Source organism: Polypterus senegalus, chromosome 13, assembly GCF_016835505.1.
Source record: "Polypterus senegalus isolate Bchr_013 chromosome 13, ASM1683550v1, whole genome shotgun sequence".
NCBI lineage: Eukaryota > Metazoa > Chordata > Cladistia > Polypteriformes > Polypteridae > Polypterus > Polypterus senegalus.
Window position 1 is genome coordinate 142,303,185 of NC_053166.1, and position 24,688 is coordinate 142,327,872.

At 38.9% G+C, this 24,688-nt stretch overlaps 1 long non-coding RNA gene and 1 other non-coding gene across 3 annotated transcripts in view; both read left to right on the plus strand.

Annotated features, from left to right (window-relative positions):
- Positions 1 to 22,138, plus strand: part of LOC120542492 — a 132,278-nt gene extending 110,140 nt beyond the window's left edge. The window contains exons 9-10 of one of the 2 annotated variants that reach the window (XR_005636189.1): positions 9,160 to 9,326; positions 21,278 to 22,138. This is a non-coding gene — a long non-coding RNA (uncharacterized LOC120542492). The remainder of the gene's footprint in view (positions 1 to 9,159; positions 9,327 to 21,277) is intronic. The other variant, XR_005636190.1, reaches the window with a different exon arrangement.
- On the plus strand, positions 1,140 to 1,273 carry LOC120543438. The gene has a single exon (XR_005636337.1). It is a non-coding gene; the product is annotated as a U8 small nucleolar RNA (small nucleolar RNA).
- Positions 22,139 to 24,688: the final 2,550 nt, after the last annotated feature.

A 24,688-nucleotide genomic window follows, 5' to 3' on the forward strand; every position in this document is an offset into this window, starting at 1 on the left:
CTTCCTCATTCATTGATCATTGGTTAAGAATCCAGTCTTCAAATTAGAAAGTCTAATTTTAGTTACTGAAGCCTTTTTCGAGTTGTGTGGGTAAAGAAAATACAGAAGCTATGATACTACATGCTTATTAAATATGTGATGCCTGTGGCATTATGGTCCTAATGTTATATAATAACACTACACAGGTAAAATAGCACTTGAGCTTTGTTTAAAATAAAGAGAAGACTTTCAATGGCAAAATAAAATTTGATTTTGGGTTATGGTCTTCATTAACTCTGTGATCAACTTAGACCTTTACAGTATGTTATTGATCTCTGTTGTTAGTGACCTGAAGGTGTATGTCATTGGAGTGCTAATGGAGCCTACAAACGGAGACGTAGTTTGCTGACTGCTAAACCACTAAGAGAATCCTAGCGGGCTCTTCTGAATCCTTTGTTTAAGCCCAGTCAGTTTTATTTATTTATTTATTGCACTTATTCCATCTTGAATGATGAAAAATTGTAAAAGAGCAGAAGCAACACCGACTATCCACCTGTGTCTACCTTTAAAGAGTTTCAGGTCTGAGAGACTTCCCTGAGGACACTTACTAGGTATTTTGTGAAAACGGGTCACTCACAAGCCCAGGGAAAATATAATGATATGTGCAATCTAAAGGACATTGCCAAAGCTTTCTTTGATATTTAAATGTTAAATTGAAGTTAAATTAAGCTATTTAAATTATTCTTCTCTGAATATAGCTTCCATTTACAAAGGCTCCTGGGAGACAATGAAAAATAATTACTTGAGCCTTTGGAGCATTAATTAAACACTGCTGGTTATTTAATGTGCTGCAAATTAATCATCATTGCTATTAAAAGTCAGCTAATTTCATATCTCATCAGTCTTCGGCCTTATTAAGTTTGAAACCTGGGAGTCCTTCCTGATTGCATTTGTAGGCCAGCTGCATGCTTCTGATTTTAGTGTTTTATCTACCCATTCATTTTTTTACTCAGTCATATCTTGGTGAGGTGAATGGTGGCAACACATTGTCCTCTATCCTTAAGGACCGTCTGCAGGTCAACTTGAAAATATAACCCTACCTATTTGTCCTGAGTCAGTAATCATTTCTTGCCCATTCAACTTGAACTTATACTTCAAGATTGTCAGTGAGGTATATCCTTACCTGTTCTTCCAGAAATGGAAAAACAGAAAATGATGAATGGGTGCCTATGATTCTATGATTAGAATCGGCTGGTTCTTGAGGTGACAACACCCTCAAGTAACTCATTCTGATTAAAAAAAAAAAAAGACTGCAATCCTCACTCAAGAATGTTGTGAGGGTTGGAATAGGGATGCAAAACTGAAAAATAGAAATTGAAACTGGCAAATTGAGCTTTATCTCCTTCCATACTTGACGATTCCTTCTCCACCACTATCAAGTCAATTTATTTTTGTATGGTTCCATTCTGAGGCTCCGAAAACTGTAATAATTTTAATTATAAAAAGCAAATTACAAATTTTGCACATTTACCGTATAGTACAACACTTGCAAAAAACCAACTACTGCACCATTTGTAGGTCAATCGAGAGTCTTCACGGTATTCAAAGTTATTGTCTGTTTTAACATGCATTTTTATTACTCTTTAATTATTTTTTTTTTAATCAGTATGATGCTGCTGGATTATATGAATTTCCCCTTGGGATTAATAAAGTATCTATCTATCTATCTATCTATCTATCTATCTATCTATCTATCTATCTATCTATCTATCTATCTACCTTATAGTGCCTATCTATCTATCTATCTATCTATCTATCTATCTATCTATCTATCTATCTATCTATCTATCTATCTATCAATCTATCATAAACATTTGCTCAAGACTAACCTGCAGAGAGCAAACTGGCTTCTCAGATTTAGAGGTCACACTCGGCTGGGAAGAAGCACATTACCCAAGGGTTCAAACCTATAACTCCTGTCGTTACGAGCAGGATTTCTTATGCAACAAAAAATGACCACAGGGTAAAACTACCTCATATGAGGGAAAATCAAAGTTAGGGCAATCTGAAAATTGCATGGTATCCACAGTGGATAGAAGCTAATGCAATACACGCTTATGCGCAGTTTAAACACATACAACACAGCGTTCTGCTGTTTGTCTAGTTGAAGCCAAGGTTAAGTGAATATGGACTCACCATTGCTATTGTTGAACAATGCACTGTAGTGTGATTTCTTTGGGCAGAGGGAGTGGAACTTGCTGAATTCACCAAAGAAAATATAATATCCCTTTTGTATTGTATTTACATCTTTTTATTTGATTAAATAGGCAGCCTTTGATTTAATGTTCTCTGCTCAAGATACATTCACTTATTTTTTGAACTGACTTATTAAAGTTTGGATCATGTGGGGTTGAAAGTCTGTCCCAGCAGCATTGTACATACCTGACTAATAATACTTGCTGATCACAGCGACAGAAAGTGTTGGTTAGATTTGCAAGGAAGACCTACTCTGTACATTAACTTCAACTTCAGCTTGAATTGTTCAGGTGTGTGCCACCAATCACAGAATGCAACTGTCTAGCTGACAGATTAGATACTCTTCACTCCTTGACAGCTCTTTAATAGAAGAGCTCAAACAGGAGCAGAGAGGCAATACGATGCTCCCTTCGTAGACATCCGGTTTGAATGGACTTGACACCAAGTCTGTGAGTACAACCCTTACCCTGCCTAACATTGGACTGAATGGTACATTGCATTAGTGCTAAAACTCCACACTCTTGTTGAGTTTCTCACACGGTCACATGGGGAACACAGTCATAAACCTTCCCTTCTAGCCCTCCAGTACCAGATACACTTATGAGCAAAGTCAGATGCATAGGTCTGCAGCCGCAAGACTGCCATAATCTCATAAACTCTACCTTATCCTTGTCCTCTTTACTCATTTTGTTAGTGTTTTTTAATATAGCTATTTAGGTTTCTTCCACCTTGGCTTCAATATAGCTGGAGTCAAATGAAGTAGGACAGGTAGTTGATGTTATAATGTGGATTTAGTTTTATTTTTTCTGGACTTTTATACTGTTTTTCTTCTTTTTTTATTACAATTTTGAGTTTGAAATACCCAGATTCTAATTTAGATGTAAGTTTTTTGATTAAACACTAGGGGGCTTTTCCCCCTGTTCGCTTTGCTCGCCAACCCCCGTGTTTGGTTTTCCTAATACACACTTTTAAGATTTTTTTTTCTATGAACTTCTGTAAAAACAATATTTGTAATCTTGCGAGTCCCAATATGCTGAATCTTTTTAATGAGGTCAGTGAGACACGTGTTTAATGACTTAGTACCATAATTCAGGATTGGTTTCTCTGTTTGAAATTTCAGCACACACAAAACGATCTACATCATCAGCAGTTAATAATTTTTTTTTACAAAGTAACCAATAAATGCATGTGCACTAAACTCCATTTTTGAAATTCTCAAGATTCTTTATCTGTCACATGCATAGTTATACAGGACAAAACGCAATGAAATGCCTGATCCGCTTATCAAAAACTGTGCAAAGTTACAAGAATATCAGTTAGATTAACAAAAAGTCATAGATTGAAAGATAACAGTATAGTAGAACATAATAAATAAGTAAAATTATGTGAATAAAGTAGAGTTAAGTGTTAAGGTGCAATAGTGTAGTAATTATTGTGCAAAACCAAAGTTAGACTGGTGCATAGTTAAATGAGGCAGTTTGTTTGTTTGCGCTACTGCGATCTTTATTTTTTTTTTTTTATATTTTCTAATTTTCCTACTTTCATATCCTTTAACTTTCTCCACATGTGTATAGCGCCAACTTTTTTTTTTTTTTTGAGCCTTTCTAATTTTACTGCTTTCATAATCTCTAACCTGCTCAATATGTGTTTAGCGCCAACATTTGTAAACGTCTTTATGAAGTTCTACCTTGACTTTTACTCTTTGTCTTTTAATTCTGAGCCGGATTGGACGTGCTTTTTTTTTTCCAATTCCACTTGTTCCGGGCTGATAATTACTTTCCTTATTTTCTGAATTTGCATCTCGATTATTCTTTTTTGCTCTTTTTTCTCTCCAACGCTTTTGAGTCTCTTTTCTTTGCGCTGCTTTCTTCTTCGCTTAGATGTCGACATTTCATTTATAATGTACTCTCCTTATACGCTTTATATGCCCTGAGAGCCCTGAATCTGTGTATGCTCAAATCCTTTACATGATTGAATGTTTTGCTGCCTCTTGGCTTATTTGATATTGATTGTAAGTAGGGTGTGTCTTGCAAGAATCTCATGTTCCACGTCATCGCGAGATGCTCCTGGCACAAAGTCTCATGTTTAAGGTCCCCGGTAAGACACTCTGTGGCAATGGGTCTCTTTTCTCCGCGCTTTTCTTTCTTCTTCGTTTAGTCGTCAACATTTCATTTCTACCCTATTCATTTCTACCGTATCGACTTTATACACTTTATATGCACTGAGAGCCCTGGAGCTGTGTGTGCTGCGTGACTGCCTTTACACTACTGATTTGTTTTTTCTGCCCGTGGTCTTATTTGTTGATATTGCTTGTGAGTAGGGCATGTCTTGCAAGAATCTCGTTGTATGTTCCTGTGAGACACACCGTGGCAAGTCTCTTTCCTCTTGCGGCTCTTTTAAATGTCTTCCGAGAAGATCACGTATCGTAGCCTTGCTTTTGCTTTCCAGGAAAGGATTTCTTTTTATAATAGAGAGATGTAATGAAATTATACAGGTATTTGCCTCCTTTCTGCTACCATTTTGTTTTTTTCTCAAACACCTCTATTTTGTTGATTCATTGCCATGATATGCTGATCTCAGCTAGGGGCATGGTTTCAGCATTTGTGGCCTGTAGCCCAGTGCTGCAACACTTTAAAGGTTTGCGCAATTCACTTTCTGATTAAGAATGAAGGTTTTTTTGGAGGTAATTCTGGTCCCTTCCTGTTAATGAACTTACCATCCCTATCTATGGCAGTGCAGTTGTTCCAGGGACCTCAGGTATTGCTGTTAACTGAGCTGCAGTCACCCAAGGGCAATAATCAAGCTCATTGCTTATTTAGCTCTTTGCTGTAGCATTTGAATTGGCTCCGCATACTCGGGCTGGGAGGTTTCTAATTTGAGTTTTTTTAATATTCCATGTTTAATATCCTAGCTGTTTTTTTGTTTCTTGGCTTAGCTTAGGTTAGTCTAGTATCTCGATCTAAGTAAAACAATTTTGTCATATCTTTCTGGTTTTAATGTCTCTTTCAATTTTTAAGATTACATGTTGATTCTCCTTTTTTTTCTTTGATGGCCAAGAGCTAATTTCTTGAATTCTTTTCTTAGTTTTCTTAAATTTCCGTTCAACAAATTTTGTTTGAAGAGTTGTCAGTTCATTCTTAATTATCATTTAATTGTTGATTGGTCATTCTGACTATCTTGGCAAATTGCACAATAAATCTCTCTATTATAAGAGAAAATCTTGAGACAAGACAGGATTATTGCCAATACATTTTATCAAGTCCTGTCCTCCTCTCAAACATTGCAGGTTAATGGCCCATGCCTACAATCCTCTCACCTCTCATTTGTGTGAATGCTTTTTATTTTTTACGTTTTCCTCACTTTAAGTTCCCAATAAAAGTAGACTTATTATGTCCAAATCTTATTTAAGACTTTCATCCCGAAGGGTTATCAACCGAAGAAATGTGTATGTGGGCAATCCTAGTACACAGAAACGATGAAGTCAAATGAATTAACATGAAAATTGTCGATCGCAAATTGGTTAAATGCGTATCAGTAGACTATGCTGAAACAGTTGGTGGTGATGTTACTGAAGATGAAAACATCAACAATATCCCGTAGAATATGTACAAACGTTAACACCGTCCGGTCTTCTACTGGCCAAATTAATGTTGAAAGAAGGATGTATTGTAATGTTTTTGCATAATTTATGTATGAGTGATGGGCTATTCAATGGGACAAGATTAGTTGTACTCAAAATTGGTTGAACAATTCTGACATGTAAAATTTTAACAGGTGACAAGAAAGGTAATGTAGTACATCTTCCGTGGATAACAAAGGAAATCTTGATATGCCAATCGTGTTAAAACATTTACAGTTTCCCATTAGAATAGCTTTTGCTATGACAGTTAATAAATTACAGGGACAAACATTTGAAAAGGTCAGTTTATTTATTAGGAAAAATGATACACACTCACGGGCAGTTATACATTGCGTTGTCACAATGTAACTCCAAACACGGAATCAAAATTCAATGTGATATTGACGAAAAGTTAATTCCAAATATTGTTTTTATTGAAGTTTTACAGTAAAAGTGTAAGTTTAACAAGTATTTGTGTGTTAATTTCAAAGCCAAACGGAACGAAAATGTATAACGCAACAAATACCTCTAACGCAACCTGAAACATAATTTTTTTTCAATTTATTACTTTTTACAATTTTTTTACTATGGTTAATTTCTCGCTGTAATGTAAAATAGTTAGGTCTATTATGAATATATAACAATTCTCATGTGTGATATTTGGTCTTCTTATCATCCTGGCCAATACCCCCAGGCCGCCAGATGGAGCCCTCCCTGCAGTATGGAGGTGCCCCGAAGACCAGCAGGGAATCATGGATGATGTAGTTTTTATCCTCAGCCCTGCTGGATACCTCAGGGGCCACAAGAGGGTGCTGCAGGGAGGACTGAAGACTCATTTGTGCCCTATGACCCGGAAGTTCGTAATAGGAAGAGCGACGGGCTTCCGGGGTGAAGAAAAGAACTTTTACCTGACCCGGAAGTGATTGAAGAACACTTCCGAGTCAGGGAATATAAAAGGACTGTGGGAGCTCCCAGACGGCGAGCTGAGCTGGGTGGAAGGGTGGCAACGCGTCTGGGAGCTGGAGGATTGTATTTGTGATTATTGTGATTTATTATTGTGAGTTTATGAGTATAGTGGTGGAGAGTGTGCTTTGTGCACTGTGGAAATTTAATAAAGTCAACTGAAGGACTTTTACCTGGTGTCTGGAGTCGTGGACAGGGGTTCAAGGGAGCGAGAGCGCCCCCTATTCCAGCACACATGAAAATAACTGTTTAAAGTGTACATCCACATCCCTATATGCGAGCTGCAGTGCCGCGAAGTGGCTAGCGCATAGCACCCTCCCGGGGGTTGGTGAGTGAAGCGAGCAGGGGGCAGAGTCCCCTAGTATAATATAAAAAATATTTTTTGCCAGCTTTGTATTATTTTGATAGGATGCAATTTTGCTATGCAAGCAGTCTATACATTTCAGCACGTGGGTATTTGACACAGGGAGACTTCTTGTTGATGGCCTCAGGTCCCAGGTTCATGTTCTTTTTCCAGGATGGTGACATCAGAACTGAAGAGGAACTAGACGCAGACCCTACTTGGCTTCCTTTTAATTTGGTTTTGTTAATGACAGCATTGCTTAGTCAACAGTATGATTGGGAGTCGAAACCTATACTTTAATACACTTTAATTGCTAGTATTTCATGATTTCCCAGATCACAGTTGCTCTTTACTCAAGAATGTTTACATGTTGGTTATACTGTAAATATAATAAAATATTAAAGCCACAAGGCACAAAATTATTTTTGCATTTCTCCAGGGTTAAAGCCAACTTAATATCACAGTATCTTATTTGGTTGAAGCAGGATAAATGATAATATCAGAATAGCTATCTGCTATATAGTAAAAGTTATTTTCACATACTCAAGCGGTTATTGTTTTGTTTTGCAAATAACAATTTGGGGAAGTAAGAGTTAAAGTAGTGGGCCCTGTTAAAGCAAAGAGAGCAGCCCCATGCTGTGCTGTTGTCTGGACTAGACGGGTGGCCTATGAAACCTGAGCGCAGGCCGCTAGCGCAGGCCCTTCACCCTAGACATTCTTTATTTTGCTGAGCTTGACCTTTCTGGCATCCTCAGATCTAAAGTGTGCGAAGCGCAATCTAAGTACCCCCCCTTCCCAAACACCCCAGACCTCGTACCCTTTTTCTTTGCTAAGGAGGGGGGAGGCTATGCAATTCTTTTAAGTCCCCAGAGAAACTGACTGAGCTGAAAAGCACTGGGCTAAGCAAACCTTTCCTTTAAATAATACAATAAAGGACAAGGCTACTGTGAATCGTGGGTAAGAATCTTATTTAACCGTTTTTTTTTTTTAACAGAACCCCACCCCCACCTAGTTTTAAAACATCATTTTAAATGCCCTCTGACATACAGACTGATGCTGTGACTTTGCGTTGTCAAATCATAATATTTTTCATTCACACAGTTCCAGCAGACTGGTATTAATTCCTGCAGACAAAACTAAGGCAAGAGCTCACATACCAGGTCAGCAACATTGGATTTCACAGATAAACAGAAAAAGCATTGTATTTTAGCAGCAGCTACAAGTAGCCAGGGATAGATAATGCAAACGAGCTCAGCAGCTTTATGAAGCACAGATGGTAGAATACATTAAGCAGCCTTTTTTAAAGTGACACAACGAGAGCATCTGGTATTTGCCTAAAATATTCAAGCCAACCTATAAGTTATTTTTGTTTGTGGGCTCCATTAACACCACACATCTCCATATATACATAGCATACATTATAAAAACATAGATAATAAACCATATGAAAGATTCTTAAGAAGAATCAACAAAGACCAACTGACCTCTTGCCCCATTTTTGTACCCTGTCTAGAATAATGAGGACACCATGTTCTTATTAAAATGAATGCACAGGAAATGCACATTAGGTATTTCAACAGTTATGTTCACATACTGGCCTCATATTTGTCTGTGCTATTATTATTTTTTGCCTATGATTTGGTTCTTTGAGCCCCACTATGGGGTCATATGCAATCAATAAATCACAGCAAACATCTTGTAGCTGCCAAATTACGCTGTTCTTGTAACCTGAGGCATTTATGGAACAAATGACTTATTTGCTTATATAAGCCTTATTGTTAAACGTGTACATATTCATAGCTATTGCAAGGTTGTTCTCCTGCTACTGACTGAAATAAGTGGCTGGGAAAGCTGAGATGGATGACAGGATATGTTATATAAGCCTTTTTATCACTAGATGTACTATGGCTTCATATGAAACATTATTATGATATATCATTTGGAATATTTTATTTGTCTCTCTATTGCATTATTTACTCATCCTTTTTCTTCTCTGTAGGATCATGGCAAGCTGCAATCTAACTTTATAGTACAAGTGATAAGACAAGATCCCGCAGAACACATCTATAATCACTCACACTAAAGTGAGTTTAACAGCATGACGCTGAGAGGGAACCTTTGCAAACACCAGGACAACATGCAGCCTTTGTAAATGGTGTTGGCCAGGTGAGAAAGTGGAAAAGTAAAAGTAAATAGGAATAATATTTTTCCAAAGTTATCACCCTTAATCTTGTTGCACTTAGCACCTAACCATATTTGTGCACAATATTCTTGTTTTTCCTTTTGGTGAAAGGAACCCAAAATTCCAATAAATAGATCTGGAGACACTAAGGCCCTCTTCCAGAATGGCTTGGGGCTGTGACAAAAATAATAAGGGGTAATGTGTGATTAAAGTAAAGGTTAAATGCAGAAATTATGCCGAGAGTTCTTGGTTTAAAGGAGTGTGATAACCATCACACTACCACGATAATCTGTATGATGCTGTTTTTCTGTCAGTAGGTCACAGGGTAGTGTTTTATACCACTTGCTGTTCTGAAACTGCAGCTCTCCTTTCTGATTTTTTCTGAGGCATTATTTCAATTATTTACTTCTCTGTACATTTAAAGTGGAAAAGTTATTGTAATTAGCATAATACAATAGTAGGTGATTTTGATTTATTTTAATTTGAGTCAGCTGCAGGGTTACCACCACACACCGGTGCTCAGAAACCCCCTGGAAGAAGCTTAATTCATCTGCTTGTACTCACAATCTTATTCTTTCAGTCACTGCCCAGAGTTTGTCACCATAACTGAGTAAGGGGATGTAAATAAAGCAGTATTTGTGTACAAACCGGATTCCAAAAAAGTTGGGACACTATACAAATAGTGAATAAAAACTGAATGCAATGATGTGGAGGTGCCAGCTTCTAATATTTTATTCAGAATAGAACATAAATCACGGAACAAAAGTTTAAACTGAGAAAATGTATCATTTTAAGGGAAAAATATGTTGATTCAGAATTTCATGGTGTCAACAAATCCCAAAAAAGTTGGGACAAGGCCATTTTCACCACTGTGTGGCATCTCCCCTTCTTCTTACAACACTCAACAGACGTCTGGGGACCGAGGAGATCAGTTTCTCAAGTTTAGAAATAGGAATGCTCTCCCATTCTTGTCTAATACAGGCCTCTAACTGTTCAATCGTCTTGGGCCTTCTTTGTCGCACCTTCCTCTTTATGATGCGCCAAATGTTCTCTATAGGTGAAAGATCTGGACTGCAGACTGGCCATTTCAGTACCCGGATCCTTCTCCTGCGTAGCCATGATGTTGTGATTGATGCAGAATGTGGTCTGGCATTATCTTGTTGAAAAATGCAGGGTCTTCCCTGAAAGAGATGACGTCTGGATGGGAGCATATGTTGTTCTAGAACCTGAATATATTTTTCTGCATCGATGGTGCCTTTCCAGACATGCAAGCTGCCCATGCCACACGCACTCATGCAACCCCATACCATCAGAGATGCAGGCTTCTGAACTGAGCATTGATAACAACTTGGGTTGTCCTTGTCCTCTTTGGTCCGGATGACATGGCGTCCCAGATTTCCAAAAGAACTTCGAATCGTGACTCGTCTGACCACAGAACAGTCTTCCATTTTGCCACACTCCATTTTAAATGATCCCTGGCCCAGTGACAACGCCTGAGCTTGTGGATCTTGCTAAGAAATGGCTTCTTCTTTGCACTGTAGAGTTTCAGCTGGCAACGGCGGATGGCACAGTGGATTGTGTTCACTGACAATGGTTTCTGGAAGTATTCCTGAGCCCATTCTGTGATTTCCTTTACAGTAGCATTCCTGGTTGTGGTGCAGTGTCGTTTAAGGGCCCGGAGATCACGGGCATCCTATATGATAGATAGATAATGTGACAGATAGGGGGCAGTATTGCTCCCTTGAACCCCTGTCCAATACGCCAGACACCAGATAAAAGTCCAAATGTTGACTTTATTAACACAGCACAGTGCACAAAGCACCCTCTCCTCCACTATACTCATATAAATCCCCAATCACTACAAATACAATAAACTCTCCACCACTCCTAGACGCGTTGCCACCCTTCCACCCAACTCAGCTAGCTGTCTGGGAGCTGCCACAGTCCTTTTATCTTCCCTGACCCGGAAGTGTTCCCAATCCCCAGTTCATGTGATTTTTTATCACTTCCAGGTCAGGAACGAGTCCTTTTCTTCACCCCGGAAGCACGTAATTCCCCTTGTCCATGTGACTCGGACGTACTTCCGGGGCGTAAGGCAAATACCCATCGTTCCTCCCTGCAGTGTCTCCTAGTGGTCCCCATGGTATCCAGCAGGGCTGTGTATAAAAACTCCAATGTCCATGATGCCCTGCTGGTCTTCGGGGGACCTCCATACTGCAGGGAGGGCTCCACCTGGCAGCTTGTGGGTATTGGCCAGGATGAACAGCCGGCCATACACCACAATAGATATGAAAGGCACTATATGATAGATAGATAGATAGTCCATCTGTTCATCCGTCTGTCCCTCCCTCAGGAGGAAATTTGGCTTTTGACAAGGCTCAATAAATAAATACTGTATATACATAATACACACACATGCAATATGGTATGAAAACACATCATAATGTCTAAAAACAAAGAAAAACATCTGGCTTGGCAGTCCCAGTCACAGTGAGGCGTTATTCAGCTGTATTGCTGTTGGTATATCGGAGTCCCAGTTGTGTTTCTTCACACACTTCTGCTGAATATTTTGTTGGCTGAAAGTCCTCAGTGTTAGTGTGTCATGGAGAGAGGATGTGCAGCCTTGTTCATAACAACACTCAATTTTGTTTTAATTCTTTCTTTTGCTACTACCTCCAGGGGTTCCAGAGTGTGACCCCTAACTGGGCCTGCCCTTATAATTAGCTTGTTGATTCAGAAGATACCAGTCCAGCACATCACTGTGTGGAAAAGTGCACTGGCCATTACAGAGTTGTAAAAGATATGAAGTTTGTTACTGCGCACAATAAAAGGAATGTTGTTTCTTAAGAAAAAATAACCTGCTATGCCCTTTTCTTTATAGTACATATGTGTTCAGAGACCAGACCAACCTGCCACTGAAGTAGACCATCAAGCACTTGTAGGAGTGTACTACCTCCCTGAATTGTGAGTGACTGGATATAGTGGGTCTTAGTCAATAACCAGTAGTCAATAACCAGTTCATTGATTTTGCTGATATTAAGATGCAGACAATTCTGTTTGCACCAGGAAACAAAGTTTTCTACCCAACTCATTTTCTCTGTCTCATTCCCCTCATCAATGCACCCCATAAGTGCAGAATCATATGAGAAATTCTGCAAGTGACAAGACCTGGTGTTATATTTATAGTCTAAGGTGTCCAAAGTGAAGAGAAAAAGAGGCAGGGCTGCTCCTTGTGGTGTTCCAGTGTTACTCACGCCCATATCAGAATCTTCTTCTTGGCATCCTCTTCATTATTACAGTACTATACACCATCATAAACAAGATCTTGAGGTACACAAACTCCTTCACTTTGTTTGGCTGCTTCCTTGTTACTTGATAACAACTGACTCTCTGCTGATATATTTTTTTATCAGAGATCTGGAAGTGTTAATTTTCATGCCAAGTGCATTAAACTCAAAAAGCAGACAGTCAACCCATAGGTTCCCAAACTGGATAAATTCCAAAATTTGGATACAACTTGGATGGCATGGTGGCGCAGTGGCGCAGTGGTAGCGCTGCTGCCTCGCAGTTAGGAGACCCAGGTTTGCTTCCCGGGTCCTCCCTGTGTGGAGTTTGCATGTTCTAAATTGTCTCTAGTGTGTGCTTGGTGTGTGGGTGTGGGTGCCCTGCCTGGGATTTATTCCTGCCTTGCGCACTGTGCTGGCTAGGATTGGCTCCAGCAGACCCCCATGACCCTGTGTTCAGATTCAATGGGTTAGAAAATGGTTGGATGGATGAATACAACTTTATATATTCTCCATGAAAATCACAAAAAAAAAAGAGTACACAAGATGATCCCTTGTGGAGTCCAACATCCTAATTGAACTAACTTGACTTAATACCATGCATGTAAATACAACTCTAGCTACACAAATGCAGAACCATAAGGTACACAGCAGCCAGCACTTTTCACGAGACACCTTGAGTTACAAGATCATAAACCTTTTCCTAGTCCACAGAGCTTTTGTAGGTGGGATGAACAAATTCCCGTAATCCTTCAAATATCTGTGCATGAACAAAGAGCTGGTCTACTGTTTCATTGGCAGAAGAGAGTCCACCCTTCTCACCCTGAATCTGTGGTTAAATGTTTGGATGAAGCCTCCATTTTAATACCTCTGTATAGGCTTATCTGAGGGTGGCGGGGGTGTTTGATCCTTCAATAAATGGAGTACATCCTATTGACTCCCTTTTTAAAGTGCTGAACACGAACACACAGGCACAGACCCCACCTTCCACACAACACTGAAGAGGTGCTTGTGTCAAAACACCATCTGCTCCAACAGCCTTGCCTCTACAGAGCTACGTGCTTGTTATTTTTGTCTCGATTATTTTGGTGCTTTCCTTCTCAGCTTAACTTCAGTTAATCTGTACAAGGCAGGTTTTTATATGAATTCGTTTATTTTTTTCTTGTGGAATTTTGTTGACCATAATACTGCTCTGTGAAGTGATGATCTTGCATCTCTCTGGCTACTGGTAGATCAAATAGGGACCTTTACACACAGCAGCAGTGAAAATGAGGGATGAAAGAAGCAATTAGCAATTGGGAATTTAGGAAGGACGGTCACATTGTGCTAAATGATGGTGGTGGTGGTGAGGCAGATTTATCAATGCAGGTTGAAAAGACACATTTTTCTGGATCATGGCAGCCCTGGAAGCTGTGGATTTGTTTCGTTTTAATTTGACAGCAGACTACCCGTTTCCTTTCTGCCCATTGCGTTTCTAAATCAGATACTGGTGGTTTATGTTTCCAGGCCTAATACATTTCTTTCCCTCTGTATATACTACTCATCAAATTAACTGGAAAGACAGGCACAGCAGTGCAATAACAGCTTGATTCACCAGGAATCTGCCTAAATTTCCTAACTAATATTTATAGTGGATAAATCCTGAACATTATGTCTTATTTAATCATTCACAGATGTGACACAGTTTTTTACATATGTTGCACCCCAGGCGCTCTTTTACCCTCTGGGTGTGTCCAGCTGGAAATAGGTGGTCATCCAGCTAACCACCATATGGCACAGTCTTTCTCCCTTTCCTTCTCTTTATATCCACCACATCCTTAAGCTTGTCTTTTTATGCTTTTAGGACAGTACAGAATGACTGTTGTGCATTGCTTATTTATCATTGAATTAGCTGACTCAGTAGCAGTTAACGTGGTAAGAAAGAAAGGGAATGTAGGATGCGGATGCACTTTATGCATTCTTTTTGATCCTTTGTTGTCTTAATTTGAATAGTCTGAACGAAGCAGTCTGTGCCGTATTTATGCATATTTGTACTTTTATGAACATGGCTGTGACTGTATGCATCAGGAGATAGCATACTATGACAGCATAGTCATTTTTTCAATTTTACGGCAGCTGTAAAGTAAATAAAATTCCAAGTCACTTTAGTTTAATACTGTTCATGCCTTCTGGCTCATACTGTTGCCAAGAATCTGTGAAACCGAGGCAATTTGACACAATCTTTTTATATGTAATAGTATTATTAAAATAATGAGTCTATAAAATAAACTAACAGATCTAGACAATGGAATGCACATTTAACCCAATCACATTTTGATTTATAAAGCTGAACCCATTGACAAATTTATGATGATTTATTTTTTTAATGGTGAAAGATACATAGTTAAGGAAAACCAAAAGCAATGCAATCCTTCCTTACTACTTTAAAGAAACATGTTAAAGATATTTAGTGACGTAGGGCAAATTATTGAGTTGAGATATTTCATCAGTGCTTTAAAAAACACTTTTATAGAGAGGACCCATCTATACTCCTATACTGAATTCCCCCTTGGGATCAATAAAGTATCTATCTATCTATCTATCTATCTATCTATCTATCTATCTATCATATAGTGCCTTTCGCATCTATCTATCTATCTATCTATCTATCTATCTATCTATCTATCTATCTAACAGGTATTATATAGTGTCTTTCATATCTATCTATCTATCTATCTATCTATCTATCTATCTATCTATCTTATAGTGCCTTTCGCATCTATCTATCTATCTATCTATCTATCTATCTATCTATCTATCTACTCATTAAAGGATGCAAAATAAGCAAGGGAGAGAGAGAGAGTGCTTGTGGAATATGTCAAAGTGCCCACCGTAGACATAATATACAGATGTACAGTACAAAACGACTACAGGGGCATCCATCATGGCACTAAACTGCAAACACTAAGCATTTATCAGTGATTGAGTGGTTCCTGACTAGCCAAGGCTTTTGTGTATTTGTAATCATAAACAATCAAAGCACCAAAATACAAAAGAGCCCAGGCTCTGTCAATGTGCCTCATCATTTACACCAACTGTGTTTGCAGTTGGGCTGATAGAAGTACATTATAGTCTTTTATCTTTTTAATAATAGTAAAAAATAATAACTGCCATGTACAACATGCAAGAAGATCCTAGCAGCCAGCCAGCATTAGAATGTATTTCTAATGTGTGATGTCCCAAGTCAGGCCATTTTTTTTTTTTTAATCTGCTGTTTTTGGCTCCTCTCACATTTCAATAAAATATGTTCGTGGCAGAAGCAAAATCCTTTTAGTTGCATGTGTAGAATATCAATCCAGTAACCGGAAAGCAGCACTTATCCAATCTCACATCAGAATGAAGAATCTCTGCCTGTTATGAATCTTTCATATACAGGAATTTGGTTTGAATAATAAACTGTTATGTATGTATATTTTACATTAGGAAAATATACAAAAACAACATGTGTCTTCCCCTCCGCCTCCTAATTTTGTGATTTACATAGCCGATGCTCATGATCCAGTTTGTACTGCTGATTAATTTGCATTCCGTCCTATTACTCAATTGACAGGTGGAAAGAAAAAGGAAGAGACTTGTTTTATGTCAAGATAAAGATCAATGATGCTCAGAAATGGGAAGCAGTGCACTGTGCAACTTTTCAAGGCTGCCTCATGTGAATTTATCTTTATTCCCACTAATACCAGAATGAACAATTTGAACTTACTTAGTGAAAATAATAATAGAAAAATATAGGAAAGCAGTACCAGTAACTTCTAGTGAAGACCTACATGGTTAACTGTTTGATTAAATATTTTTTTTCCTTTTTTAATGTTGGGTTGAGCAAATACATCTTAATAGATACAGTTTTATACAATAGTATGCTGCAGTAGTGAGCACCTCCTTATCAACACAGTTATGAGTACTCAACTCTGATCAGAATAAGCAGCTATGAAACCCGGGGTGGATAATCAGACTTATATTGTGGTATATTACTGGATTAAAGATGTTTAACTGCCTTAAAAATAAATATCATTGTCTTTATAATAAATCTTTTTTCTTAAAGTAATATTGCCCCCCAAAACAATATGTTTTTAATGTTGCTTATCCCATGTGGTTTGTAGCAAAGGCCAAAAAACAATTTTAATTTTGTCATTTTATGCAGGGCAAGAGAAAAAGGTTTGTGATATAACAGAACAAAATGGTGACCATGTGCTGTACAATAGTACAAAAGTAACATATAAAAAGTATCATTTTTGGGCAGAGTATTCCTTTAACCTACTTTTCTTTGTAGACTTATGGAAAGTCCAAACCTATTTTGGCAACATTAGGCACAATGCTGGAACCCATTGGTTCATCTTGAGACAGACTAAGGGGCACAATCACTCATACCAGGCCAGTTTTCATTTGTACCATAAACATAACAGTGTGACATTAGATGTAAACCTATGTGAACTTGGAATAAAATGCAAGCTTCAAATAGAAGGTGCAACAGAGAGAAAAAACTATATTATATTATCCATCCATTTTCTAACCCGATGAATCCAAACACAGGGTCAGGGGGGTCTGCTGGAGCCAGTCTGAGCCAACTCATGGCGCAAGGCAGGAACCAATCCCGGGCAGGGCGCCAACCCACCGCAGGACACACACTAGGGCCAATTTAGAATCGCCAATGCACCTAACCTGCATGTCTTTGGACTGTGGGAGGAAACCCACGCAGACATGCGGAGAACATGCAAACTCCACGCAGGGAGGAAGCAAACCGGGTCTACTAACTGTGAGGCAGCAGCACTACCACTGCGCCACCGTGCCTTATATTATATTATATTATATTATATTATATTATATTATATTATATTATATTATATTGGATAATGGATGGATATTATATTATATTATATTATGTGGGTGGCATGATCATGTCATGTTTAGCTCTGCATGAGTGGGTCCTTCAGTGGACCAGTTCCATATCCTGGATTAATTCCTACATTTGACTCAGTGCTACTAGGATAGACTTTACACCTGTAGTAATGAAACTGAATTAGTGGGTGTGAGATTATATTATATTATATTGGATAATTGATGGATATTATATTATATTATATTATATATATTGGATATTATATTATATTATATTATATTATATTATATTATATTATATTATATTATATTAAAGTATATTTAAATAAAAAGCTATATTCTCTTGACTTTTAGTATTGTCAGGGATAGCAACTAGCACAAGACAACATGCCTTATAAATGTTATGTGATGCTAATTGCTCTTTCACTTACTACCTGTATTGATGATAAGGGCTAATTAGACACAGAGGTAATCCTACTGAGCAAACTTGTCAGTTGAAGTGGAGTATCAAGGGAAGCAAATGCTACCAGAAGAGAAGTACATTGAAAGAGTAAAGGGGGAGATAGAAGGAGGTTTGAACTGAGAAGAAAAAGAGACAGTGCCTGTAAAAGGCTGTCTAGGGAGCAGTGAGAGGATCTTTGATTAAGGATGTATGTGTAATTTAGAAGGTGTAATGAGAGGCAGAGACAGGCTGTATATGTGTCTTAAAATAAAAAGACAAGTCTATATTTAATAGATTTGACTGGTATATTTTCATAAAGAATGTCACAATGAAGACATTCTACACTTTAGTGAAAACAGCAAAGTAACATAAGACTGACATCCTGTCTGCAGTGGTTTCTTGTCTTGTGTCCTTTGCAGTTTTAGTACCTTCCAGCTGCAAAGATGGTGAGATGGGTAGGTGGCCTATAATGAAGGACTATTCAGTGTGAAAACAATTTCTAGTTGTCAAATCCAACCTCGGCGAGTGGCGCTCAAAGGCAGTGCTGTCCAGGAGGTGCACTAGAAGGCTGTCAGGTTTTACAAGACCAAACAATGCATAAACATGCTGCTTTTCACTGTGAATGTGTTAGCTGCTCTGCAGGTTATATAAAGGAATTTATGAAAATTACATCTTGCTTGTCCATCAAATCCTGCATTTCACGACTGCACATTTATGACATTTTCTTACTTCTTTATTATTTTACGACTGAGCTTTCCAAGCAAGTTTGTTTTTTCCCACTAAAGAACCTTTCTTGCTCTTCTGTGGCCTGTCAGCATGGTGAGAAGGGCCTCTTCACGCCTCGGTGACTCTGCCATTTGGTATGACCTATATATGTCTCTATATCCTAAAATCTGAAGCTCCAAACTCTCAAATGATATTTCTGGGTGAAAGATCCAAATTCAAGTTGACAGTGGTTTACTGTAACTGGCTACACTGGGAAATAATTTTCTGAGTAACATCTGAGTATGAGTAACATTGAATTTTTTCTTTTTTTTAAATTTAAAAGCTTTTTAACTCCTGTCCATGGCAAGCAAGGCCAGAGTAGTTGTCCAGAATACTACAGTCACTTTTTGTGGTTTTTGCTCTCAATTGTTCCCTTAAATGACTGAATTTTTTTGTAAGTAAAACTTATTTATGGCAGTTTCTTGCATTTTGTCTCTCTTGTCAACTGGACTCTCTTCATTCATTGGGAAAATAAAGTGTATGGCTCAAATGTATTCTCCATTAAAGCTTCCACTGGATTGTTTATCAGTTTTATGTCTGGATGCTGCTTACCTTTCCTCATAGCCACAGGGTTTGACTTAAAACCTCTATTTAGTTTCCATGTTCTCCCTGTATAAGTGTGGGCTTTCTCAAGTTTACTCACACTTAAACTTGAAAATCTTCATGTTAGGTTAGTTGGTGTCTCGGTTTTGGCCTGACATCAGTAAATTAGTTATTTATGTGCTTGAGCTTGCCCTTAAATCATTGTCGGGCAATCAGTGTGCGCCGTGGAATTTTCTAAGGGCGCCGCAAAAACTTTTGTAAAATATTTAAAACTAGCCAACCTGCGGCGTACCATACGCCGCATAATCAGGCCGTTTTTTTAATGATTTTTAAAAGGGAGAAAATTAACATTTGAAAAAGCGGTAATGTAATAAATCAGCAAGAAAAGCAACATTGTAACAATGCACGGAACGAACCAATACACAATCATCTGTGACTGAAAACTGGCGAACCGCCATCGCACCTTGCGTCAGGGCACATGGGCAGGCAGTGTGAATGCCTAGAGAGCGAAGGTAGACGCGGGCCGGTGAAAAAGGAGTGTTGGTGGGCAGGGAAACGTCTTGCGTGTTCCGGCAGGAGCATCTAAGAAGACGCATGTTTGTCGCGGATGCGAATTGCTGTATGTAGCGTGTAAAACAGCTTGCAGACGAATGAATATAAATGACGCCGTTTTTTCTGTGCCGTCGCGTCCGAGTTGGTGGGCGTGGCTCTGCGAGTTGTCGTCGTATCCAATGGTCTTGGAGTTGGTGGGCGTGGCTCCTTCCTGCGTGCGCCATAGGTGTCTTACTTGTCAGCGGCTTAGTGAATCCACACCCCTTCCGCCATGCTTTCCATGGGTGTCTTGCCTTAGTGAATTATATGTATAGATTGCTAGTGTTTTTGAACTTTTGGTTGATTAAAAAGATAATGTTTAAAAAAAATATATTTTATGTTGGAAAAACGTTAACGGTTAACGGTTAATCAGATTGTTGAATAAACGAATGTATTTATTTTGAATGCAAGTTCAAATTTTCGCTGTTCACCATTCATCATAATATCAACACCAGCGGTGTCAAAAACTCATCTCGTGAGACTTAAAAAGTGTCGTTGTTAGAAGATCTCGCTCACAGTACAGATACGGAAATGAAGTTTAAGAAACGCAAGAGACTTCAAATGATTGACAAGGAAATGCTCATCTGTCTTTCAAAAATTGATCCTCACATCAATCTCATATGTGCTGAAAAACAATCTCAACGTTCATATTAATTAAATTTAAGATTTATCCTTTGATTCCTTTATTAATAAAATGTCTTTCAAACTTGTAAAATTAACTGTTTTTATTGGCGATTATTCATAGATTGTGTCGTCACGACTTTATTTATGGGCAGTCCCTCAGGTGCGCCGCGAAAGAAAATTTTTGGACTTGGTGTGCCGCAACTCGAAAAAGGTTGCCTTTCACTGCCTTAAATGAACCAGCATCTTTTTCAGGGTTCTTCTTATCTTGCTCGCACAACTGCTTAGATAGTCTCTTGCTGTTGGTATCAGGGAAAAACAGTTTCAAAAAATGAATGGACGAAGATATTTTGAATCCACTTTAGCCTGATTTTATCTATCTTGGACTGGGTTACAGCTCACTGAAAATAGGATAGCCAAAGTGGTTAACATTACTGTCTCACAGTTACAGGAGTCTCTGTTCATTTCCCTGTGTGATTATTATCTCTGACATTTTTGCATGTTCTGTTAAATTTTCCAGTAATTTTCCTCCAAGTTCCTCCAATGTGCCGTTGACGTATATGTTAGGCTAATTGGTAACTTTAAATTGGCCTGTGTGTGAGGCAGAGTCTGTGTTTGTGTGTCTCAGTTGTGGTCAATAGAGGGCATATTACACCCCAAGTCCAAGACAGAAACACAACAACCTCTTGTATAAAATCTCTCTTGTATAAAAAGACTCCCATTTCCCAATTAACTCCCAGTGTGTGCTTTCTTAACAACACAATTATACTTTCTTGAAAACAGCATTGATCCTCCTTCTCCCTCTCTGCTTCAGGTCCTACTCCACTCCACTCCCAACTCTGACTGATTCTACTGAGGGGGAGAGAATCCTTTTAAAGCCAGACCCGAGGGTACTTCAGGCGCACCACAGGTGTGTGACCTGGAGCTTCAGGAGAACAGGGGAGATGTCTTGCAGTAGTATCCTTCTACAACTCCAACAGGACTGTCTACTGTATTCAGATTGCATATCTCATACAGCCCAAACAGGAATGCTGCCAGAGGCATGCTGCCACCCAGTGTACTTAGGCAACTTATCACCCTGGGAAGCCTATTAGTCCTGCCTGCTTTCTAGAGCAGGTACCATGAAATATTCCAGCAGGATGTCAGTCCATTCATTGCAAGCAACTTTGACTTTTACTGTGCGCCATACACTTAGCAATACCACTACTACAACCACTATCACAGCCACCACCACAACTACTGCTGTCATATGTGCCGTGTGCAATGTGATGGACTGTCTTATCATCCAAGAATGGCTCCTGTCTTGTTCCTGATGCTTCCAGTATGGATAAAGAGATTTAGTGATACTTTAATGGAAGAAGAGGGCTCAGAAAATGTAAAGGGTGTAAAATAAGTGTCATCTGAGATCTCTTAATTGTTCTTCTAAAGAATTTTTGATTGATAACAAAAATGGCTTTCTGTACTGATGTCCTTTCTGAACTGGACTTCCTGTTTGCTTTAAGATGTCTTAATATTTATTTTGGATAAAAATCTTTTCTTCTTTTTACGATACATGAAGTGCATTTTGCTATGTCAGTAAAGTTTGTTTTGTATTGCATACTGCCTTTGAGTTTGCATCTGTAATTCCCTCATGGACTTGGACATGGGGTATGGTAGCTGGCTGCTTTATACAGTGGTGTGAAAAACTATTTGCCCCTTTCCTGATTTCTTATTCTTTTGGATGTTTGTCACACAAAATGTTTCTGATCATCAAACACATTTCACCATTAGTCAAATATAACACAAGTAAACACAAAATGCAGTTTTTAAATGATGGTTTTTATTATTTAGGGAGAAAAAATCCAAACCTACATGGCCCTGTGTGAAAAGTAATTGCCCCTTGTTAAAAATAACCTAACTGTGGTGTATCACACCTGAGTTCAATTTCCGTAGCCACCCCAGGCCTGATTACTGCCACACCTGTTTCAATCAAGAAATCACTTAAATAGGAGCTGCCTGACACAGAGAAGTAGACCAAAAGCACCTCAAAAGCTAGACATCATGCCAAGATCCAAAGAAATTCAGGAACAAATGAGAACAGAAGTCATTGAGATCTATCAGTCTGGTAAAGGTTATAAAGCCATTTCTAAAGCTTTGGGACTCCAGCGAACCACAGTGAGAGCCATTATCCACAAATGGCAAAAACATGGAACAGTGGTGAACCTTCCTAGGAGTGGCGGCCGACCAAAATTACCCCAAGGCGCAGAGGCGACTCATCCGAGAGGTCACAAAGACCCCAGGACAACGTCTAAAGAACTGCAGGCCTCACTTGCCTCAATTAAGGTCAGTGTTCACGACTCCACCATAAGAAAGAGACTGGGCAAAACGGCCTGCATGGCAGATTTCCAAGATGCAAACCACTGTTAAGCAAAAAGAACATTAGGGCTCGTCTCAATTTTGCTAAGAAACATCTCAATGATTGCCAAGACTTTTGGGAAAATACCTTGTGGACTGATGAGACAAAAGTTGAACTTTTGGAAGGCAAATGTCCCGTTACATCTGGCGTAAAAGGAACACAGCATTTCAGAAAAGAACATCATACCAACAGTAAAATATGGTGGTGGTAGTGTGATGGTCTGGGGTTGTTTTGCTGCTTCAGGACCTGGAAGGCTTGCTGTGATGGATGGAACCATGAATTCTACTGTCTACCAAAAAATCCTGAAGGAGAATGTCCGGCCATCTGTTCGTCAACTCAAGCTGAGGCGATCTTGGGTGCTGCAACAGGACAATGACCCAAAACACACCAGCAAATCCACCTCTGAATGGCTGAAGAAAAGCAAAATGAAGACTTTGGAGTGGCCTAGTCAAAGTCCTGACCTGAATCCAATTGAGATGCTATGGCATGACCTTAAAAAGGCGCTTCATGCTAGAAAACCCTCAAATAAAGCTGAATTACAACAATTCTGCAAAGATGAGTGGGCCAAAATTCCTCCAGAGCTGTAAAGACTCATTGCAAGTTATCGCAAACGCTTGATTGCAGTTATTGCTGCTAAGGGTGGCCCAACCAGTTATTAGGTTCAGGGGGCAATTACTTTTTCACACAGGGCCATGTAGGTTTGGATTTTTTTTTCTCCCTAAATAATAAAAACCATCATTTAAAAACTGCATTTTGTGTTTACTTGTGTTATATTTGACTAATGGTTAAATGTGTTTGATGATCAGAAACATTTTGTGTGACAAACATGCAAAAGAATAAGAAATCAGGAAGGGGGCAAATGGTTTTTCACACCACTGTATATGCCTTCCTAGAGTCATGCGACTCCAGTTAGGTGCCCCTTAACATTAATCCTACTACTCCACTGTGCTACTTTCATATGGCACCATGTCACATTTCAGCATCTTCTAAACAGTAAATTTTGCTGACATAGACAGATGTGACTTCAACGTCTCTCACCAATGGTCTTTCAGGTGGCTTAATAAACTGCAGGGGACCAAACCCTGTAAGTACCTGTACCTGGATGTTTCGAAGTTGGCCACTTTGTCTAGTTTTAATGGATACGCCCACAGAAGACCAACAGCTCTCAGAATGAACCATGATTGAGGTCCTTCTCCTGGAAAGTGGCAGAGCTTAGCTATATGTGATAATTCATGTCAAAGGCTTGGCTGCACATACATGAGAAATGGCAGCTTTAAAGCCAATTGTATTGTGGAGAATTTTTTAAAAAATCACTGTTTTAACTATCACATTTATTTTAACATTGATGTAAGACGTCCTAGAGTAAAAAAAGTCACATTCTGTTTTATTTAAGGATTAATGTTCTTGGCCAGATATAGTCAGTTGTGTTGAGTCTGCCAGTATATCTGCAAATTTTGGTTCTATTAAAAAAAAGGAAGAATTTGAAACATATTGAGGAAAGATCTTTTTAGGATTTTGGAAAAAATAGCACATTCTCTTTTCTTTTCCTTTTTCACATATTGTTGGTTTTGGCTTTAAATGTTCCTCTTTCTTTCAGGCGTGACAATGGCTGGCAAATGGATCACAAAAGATGTGGACGGAGCAGAATGACCCTGTGACCTCCATCCTCCTCCACCTTTGAAACTGGGCTTCCCTATGGGGAGCTCTGGGGGCCTGGGAAGGGTTTCGCAGCAACGGGACAAGGCAAAAATTCTGGTAGTTGCCTGAGCTGGCCACTAGGGTGAAGCATCTTGGTATGACAGTTAAGGAATGTGACAAATTACAGTAGAG